A 7,373-nucleotide genomic window follows, 5' to 3' on the forward strand; every position below is an offset into this window, starting at 1 on the left:
TTACCATATCAGGTCTGTACAACTGCAGTTAGGACATGTGCACATTTTCAAGATGGAAAACTGGTCAGCAGGGGCAGCCAGGGTGGGGCTTTTCCTTCCATCCAACGAGAGCTGAGCTCTCCCGGCCTCCACACTTCCACAGTTGTTCTAGCCCAGAAAGACCCCCAGACAGACTCCTTCATGTGCATGCAACCTATGCAGTCACACAGGGCCCCACTTAATTTAATGCTCTGCTAGTGCCATTTTGAAATTCTTAATAATTTTTTAAGAAGGGGCCCCACATTTTTATTTTGCACTGGGCCCCGGGAGTTAGAGAATTTTTTTCTATTCTCAGTCCAACCTGTGATAACTTTCTTGCTGATTAAGTTCCTTGAGTGGTTTTCTACAGAGGTCTCCCCTCTTTACAATCATGTTGGGGATTTATGTTTAAATTTTTTCCTGATTTAATAAGGACTTGTTTATTTTGAGGGAAAAATGGTCCCAAACATCAGGCTGTTCACAAGAATAACCCACAGCATCAACTTTAGAAAACAAATCTTAAGGCTATAACACGAATTATTTTTCTAGAGGGTGCACTTGACATGCCAACTCTCATTCACAAAAATACATTGTTACATTTGTGTTGAACTGCCCCACAGAGCACACTAACGTTGGTGTGTAACACACATACTTCTGACTCAAAGCTGCTTTCAGGAGCTACTCAACTAAGTAAGATTGCCTTTGCAGTTGGGGAGGCAACTATTAAACTTATGTATGAATGAAAAGAACTGTACTCCCTGCATAACAAGAGGTTATTTTAGAAACAGTTGATAAAAAACATACATGCTTTTATTGTTAAGTCATAAAGAGGTATCAAAATTAAAAGCCAAAATTACAGGGTAAGACTTAACAAAACTACTAGGAGCGTCAAAGGAACTGAAAATGGGACTAGGTACAGGGAAATATGAATTAATGAACATGGGAAGGACAAGGATGGGGAAAACAGTGAGCATGTGCTGAAGATACTAGGGGAGAAGATCTGGTAAAAAAATTTGATCTTAGACAAGTGCCCAGGTAAAGAAATAATGGGATAAGGTTTCTAAACCCCACTATGAACTTAAGAGTTATCCTTGCCATTGGCACTGTCTCTGTCATCCTCTCCTTTCTCTGCCTCTTTTTCATCATCCTTAATCAACTCCTGCTAGTCATCCCCCTGATCTTCATTATCATCATCATCCAGTAGGTCCCCTCCTCAGCAGGGTCATCTGTACCCCCCTCAGATTCCATCTTCACATGAGTCTCCTCTTTCTTCACGGAGCTGCTGCTCTGCTCCTCCTCTGACTTATCATTCTTCATCTCTGCTTGTTTGCTCTGTTCCTTTTCAGTTTTTTCCAGGTTTTCCAGGAGATAATCCACTTCTTGTTTTATCTAGATCAACTCCTTCTTAACAGCCTGAAGGTCATCTCCTTTCAACTTTCCAGACTTAGAGGATCCCCGCTGTCCACACTTAGAATTGAAGCCACTTTTGCCCCTTTGTGAGGTGTTTCCTGATCCACGCTGACATTTCTAGGGCAGTACAGCCCGAGCAATAGGAGGAGGAGGAGGTACACGTGCTGGGTAACTGTACGTTCTATCATCATAACCCCGTTGAAAGTCAAAGTCCAAGTCAAAAGAGGAGCTGTACATCTCCGCTGCAGATCATTTCACACCTGCTTTTCCTCGGTTCACTTTTGGCTCTGCAGTCAGGTTAATATCTCAGAACTGGCCAGCAATCGTTCTGCCTCCTCTCCTGCTACAGCAGCTTGGGCATTTCTTTCATTGACACATTGAACGAAGACAAAACCTTTATGAACAGAGCAGCTCACAGTTTTGCCATACATTGAAAAGATTGCCTCCACATCAGATTTCTTGACCACAAGAATGTTGAGATTCCCAATGAACACATGGAAGTTCATAGCGCGAGGATCTGTCTTGTTGGTAACGTTACTGCCTGTTGTGTTTGAGGATACGGTTTCTCACAAAGCCAAAAATGTAGCTGAAGATCAAAAAAATCTCACAGGAGTGGGGAGGGAGAAGAGATTCGATTCTGAGTCTCCCACTCCCAGGTTCTATGTGGAGAAGCTGACTGCTGCTCGAGGTCAGCAATGAGGCCACAACCACCCAGTCTTCATCTCTTGACAAAACAATTTATTTATTTATTTTTGAGACAGAAGCCGGGTGCGGTGGCTTATGCCTGTAATCCCAGCACTTTGGGAGGTTGAGGTGGGCAGATCACGAGGTCAGGGTTTCGAGACCAGCCTGACCAACATGGTGAAACCCCGTCTCTACTTAAAAATACCAAAAATTAGCCAGGCATAGTGGCACGCACCTGTAATCCCAGCTACTTGGGGAGGCTGAGGCAGAAGAATTGCTTGAACCCGGGAGGCAGAGGTTGCGGTGAGCTGAGATTGCACCATTGCATTCCAGCCTGGGCAACAAAGTGAGACTCTGTCTCAAAGAAAAAAAAAAAAAAAAAAGAGGCAGAGTCTCACTCTGTCACCCAGCCTGGAGTGCAGTGACGCAACCTCGGCTCAATTTAACTTCTACCTCCTGGGTTCAAGTGATCCTCCTGCCTCAGCTTCCCGAGTAGCTGGGAATATAGGCACACACCAACTAATTTTTGTATTTTAGTAGTGACAGGGTTTCACCACATTGACCAGGATGGTCTCAAACTCCTGACCTCAAGGCCTGCTTTGGCCTCCCAAAGTTATGGGATTACAGGTGTGAGCCACTGTGCCCAGCCTACGTTTAATATTTCATCTTTAATATACTTGAGTTTTTATATTAGTTTGATAACTTTATCATTCAAATTGTTTTTCTTTAGAATTGTCCACTTTTATTTTCTGTTTTTTGAATCTTTAACTCTATATTGTGCTAGTTTATTTATTATGTTTCTCTTTTGATATTTTTGCCACTTAAAGAAAAACTCTGAGTTTAATGATTTTTTTTCCATTGGAGGCATGATTCATTACACTGAAGGAAAATGAACAGATCTCATCATTCTCAACTTGCAGGGGTCCTTGAAATCATCCAGTAAACCACCTTCTAGAACAGCCAGTCTGTCTTCCTTTTAACTGTCAGGCTAAACTTGTACTTTTATATATACTTTATATATATATATGCACACACACATATATATGTACTTTAAGTTCTGGGATACATATGTAGAACATGCAGGTTTGTTGCATAAGTATACACATGCCATGGTGGTTTGCTGGCCCCATCAACCTGTCATCTACATTAGGTATGTCTCCTAATGCTATCCCTTCCCTAGCTCGACAGGCCTTGGTATGTGATGTTCCCCCTCTCTGTGTCCATGTGTTCTCTGTGTCCATTGTTCAACTCCCACTTATGAGTGAGAACATGCAGTGTTTGGTTCTCTGTTCTTGGGTTAGTTTGCTGAGAATGATGGTTTCCAGCTTCATCCATGTCCCTGCAAAGGACATGAACTGGTCCTTTTTTATGTCTGCATAGTATTCCATGGTGTATATGTGTCCATCAGTGGTAGACTGGATAAAGAGTTTAATGATCTTAGAGCTTTTACTTTGCTCATTTTGTCCTGAGAGTCTTTTTACCTTTAAATTTTCTCCTTAAGTTCAATTACTTTTTAAAATCTTCCATCTGACAGACCTTGCCTTACGAGGGCAGTTTCTCAGTTTTTTTCTAATATTAATAACATTAATAACACTACTGCTAAGACACAAATGGTGTTAACATTTTGGTGTGGATCCTTTCAGATTATGTATGTAGGTATTCATCTGTCCTTCTGCTGGCCTAAAAGCAATAGACAATTTTTTCCTGAAAAATTATTGTAATGACTATGTTTTCCACTTCATATATGCATTCTAGTTTTTAAAATCAATATACTAGTGTTAGATTTTGAATTGTTAACAGTTCTCCACTACCATAAATTATGGCATGGAGAATATCCTTGTGGCTAAGCCTCAGCTCACATTTATGATTTACTCCTAGGATAAATTGTAGAAGGGGAAACTGCTGTGGGGGATATGAACTGTTTACAAATTTTTCATCAAGTGTTGAACAAAAAGTATATCCTCATGGTATAAAATTCCAAAGGTACAAAGGGGTGCATAGTGAGGTTTCTGTCGGTTCCCCCCACCTCCCCTCCCCACAAGTCCTCCAGCTGTCCGTTTCCTGTCTCCAAAGCTAACTCATATCGTCAGGTACTGGGAACATTTTAAAGTTATTGACATAAGCCATCTTATCAGATTGCTCTCCAGAAAGATGCAGTGTAAGAGAGTGCCTGTCTTACAACAGCTTTGCTACGGTTTCATATTTTAATTTGATTACTATTTTTACATTTACATTTTGATAAGAGTTAAATTTTTAAATTTTACTTCTTCTTTTTCCTCTTTTCTAGTTACAAAATGCACGTTCATTGTAATAAAATCAAACAATAAAAGAGAATATGGAATAAAAAGTCCTCCCCTCCTACTCTACCCAATCCTGCTAATGCCCAAGGGTGCCTTTAGTTAAGTTTGGAGTCTTTCCTTTCCTTCTTTCTGGACCATTTATTTCCCTTGCAAACACACACACATTCCCCCGAGCTTGCTCCTGATTCATTTAATCATTCCCCTATTAATGGATATTTATAATTATCTTTCATTTTTCACTGTTAGAAACTCTTTGCTTTAGTGAACAAGTACATATACTGAATTTCTTCCTTAGGGTTGGTTTCTAATATTGCTATCAGTAAACATGCCCACTGCAGAATATGAAATTGGTTATTTCCCGCACCTTGGCTCAAATTGGGTACCATCTATCTTTAAAGTTCGCCAATTTGATGAAAAATTATATCTTGTTTTGATTTAATTTATATTCCCTGATAATTACTAAGATTGAATATCTTTTCATATGATTTTTGATCTCTCTTATTTGTTTGTGACAGGCCTTTGTATACCCTTGGGCCAGTTTTTGATTGGGTTATCTTTTTCTTATTAATTAATAAATCCTTATATATTATAGATAATTTTTTTGCCTATCATGTTTTCTCAGTCTATATCTTTTAGCTTTTTTTTTTTTTTTGGTATACAGAGGCTTCTCATTTTATGTAGTAAAGTCCAACATCCATATCTACATTTCCTTCTGGTATTTTTAGAATTTTATTTTGTATATTCAGTTCCTTCCTTCCTTCCTTCTTTCCTCCCTCCCTCCCTCCTTCCCTCACTTCTCCTCTCTCCCACTCCCTCTCTCTACTCTTTCTTTTCCTCCTCTTCTTTCTTTCTTTCTTTCTTTCTTTCTTTCTTTCTTTCTTTCTTTCTTTCTTTCTTTCTTTCTTTCTTTCCCTCCCTCTCTTCTCTCTTCTCTCTCCTCTCTCTCTCTCTCTCTTTCTCTTTCTTGGAACCTCACTCTGTCACCTAGGTTGGAGTGCAGTGGCATGATCTCACCTCACTACAACCTCTGCCTCCTGAGTTGAAGCAATTCTCGTTCCTCAGCCTCCTGAGTAGCTAGGACTACAGGCCCACGCCACCATGTCTGTCTAATTTTTGTATTTTTAGTAGAGTTAGGGTTTCACCATCTTGGCCAGGCTGGTCTCGAACTCCTGACTTCAGGTGATCCACCAGCCTCGGCCTCCCAAAGCGCTGGAATTACAGGTGTGAGCCACCACACCTGGCCTATTTTGTATATTCAGATCTTTGATCGATCGAGAATTTATTTTGAAATATGTTGTGAGGTAGGTACCCAACTTTATTTTTCCTTCTTTTGGTTTAAAAACCTATTTCTAAATGAGTTGAAATCATTTTTACATGATTCTAGATTCAAATAGAAAGACAGAACTGACCCAGGAGAGGACTGTTGAGCCATGCATGGCAGGCCAGTGGTGATTTATCTTTGACAATGTCCCTCACCCAAATTATTTTGGCCATGCTTGGGGTGCTCGATTTTGTAGAGACCTTGCACCTTGTGGCTAGGCTTTAGTCCTAGCTACTTGGGAGGTTGAGGTGAGACAGTTGCTTGAGCCCCGGAGTTTGAGCCTGCAATGAGTTATGATTGTGCCACTGCACTCCAGCCTGGGTGACAAAGCAAGATCCTATCTCTACCAAACAACAAACACACGCCTTGTGATACCTGTGACTGTATTTAATATTGAGATAGTAACATACTAGATGGTTTTTATTGTTGGTACGTTATAATACTTAGAGTAAGTGTGTGGAGTTTTGTTTCCCTGTGATTTAGTTTCAGGGAAACTGGAGGCCAAAGGAGTAGTCAAAGCGAGGTAGTTAATGAGGTTGGCTGAGACCTGTGCAGCGTCGGGTGAGGAGCATTCGTTGGGAAAGAAAAGGCCCCCAGGGTAAAATAAACATGGAAAGGATGAGAACACAGGGTTTGACTGTGTAATGGAAGTGTTTTTCCTGTTTAAAAAAACAAACAAAATACTTCTATCATTTTAATTCTGAAAGGAGAATCTGCAGGTGGGAAGAGACCTCTAACTAAATAATCCAATCTGCCTGCGCTCTGCCGCCCACAGAGGCAGGCGTTGTGCTAAACAGGCTGCTAAATAGGTATGCAGGGTGGAGTTTGGACACTTGATAAAATATTAATAGTAACATGTTAGCTGGCAAATGGTAAATAGTAACTGCAATAAATAGCAAAGTAAATTATTTATAAATCTAAGTTTTAATATAAACTCATTAGGACACATTCATGAACGTGATAAATGGGCCTCCTAAAATAGCAACTTCTCAGAAACATTAGCTGCACTCTCTGCCACTTCGCCCACGTCACGGCAAACAGCACACGCTGCATTGCTCATTCTTTATGGGGCACTTTGTGCTTTAGAGAAGTCATCAGTTTATCTTTATCCTCAAATTATTTATTAGAGCTTCTGAATAGCTTAGCCTTGACTTTGGTTCTACCGTTGGTGCATTATATTAAGTTGGTGCAAAAGTAATAGCGGTTTTTGCCATTACCTTTAATTTTTAACCATTACCTTTAACGGCAAAAAATTGCTATTGCTTTTGCACCAAATAATACTTATAGTATGTATGCAGGGTTTTGTTTCCTTAAAAGATCCAGAACTTACAGGAAAATTTTAAAAAGGAACACCCGGGATGAAGAGACCAGAGTCTTTAGGTAAGTGTTCCTTTTAAATATCATAAACAAAAACGTTGTGGTTGGGCAGAGTAGTTCATCTCAGCCACCACAGCACTTCAGAAGGATCCCTTGAGGCCAGAAAGTTAGAGACCAGCCTGGGGAACACAGGGAGACTCCCGTCTCTACAAAAAGAAAAAGAAAAAGAAAAATTCACCAGGCACTGTGGTGCACACCTGTGGTCCTAGCTACTCAGAAGGCTGAGGCAGGAAGATTGCTTGAGTATAAGAGGTCAAGACTGC

General features: G+C 40.3%; 1 pseudogene; it reads right to left on the minus strand.

Annotated features, from left to right (window-relative positions):
• Positions 1 to 884: 884 nt before the first annotated feature.
• On the minus strand, positions 885 to 2,143 carry LOC100393901 (heterogeneous nuclear ribonucleoproteins C1/C2 pseudogene; annotated as a pseudogene).
• Between the last annotated feature and the right edge of the window lie 5,230 nt (positions 2,144 to 7,373).

Source organism: Callithrix jacchus, chromosome 7, assembly GCF_049354715.1.
Source record: "Callithrix jacchus isolate 240 chromosome 7, calJac240_pri, whole genome shotgun sequence".
Taxonomy (NCBI): domain Eukaryota; kingdom Metazoa; phylum Chordata; class Mammalia; order Primates; family Cebidae; genus Callithrix; species Callithrix jacchus.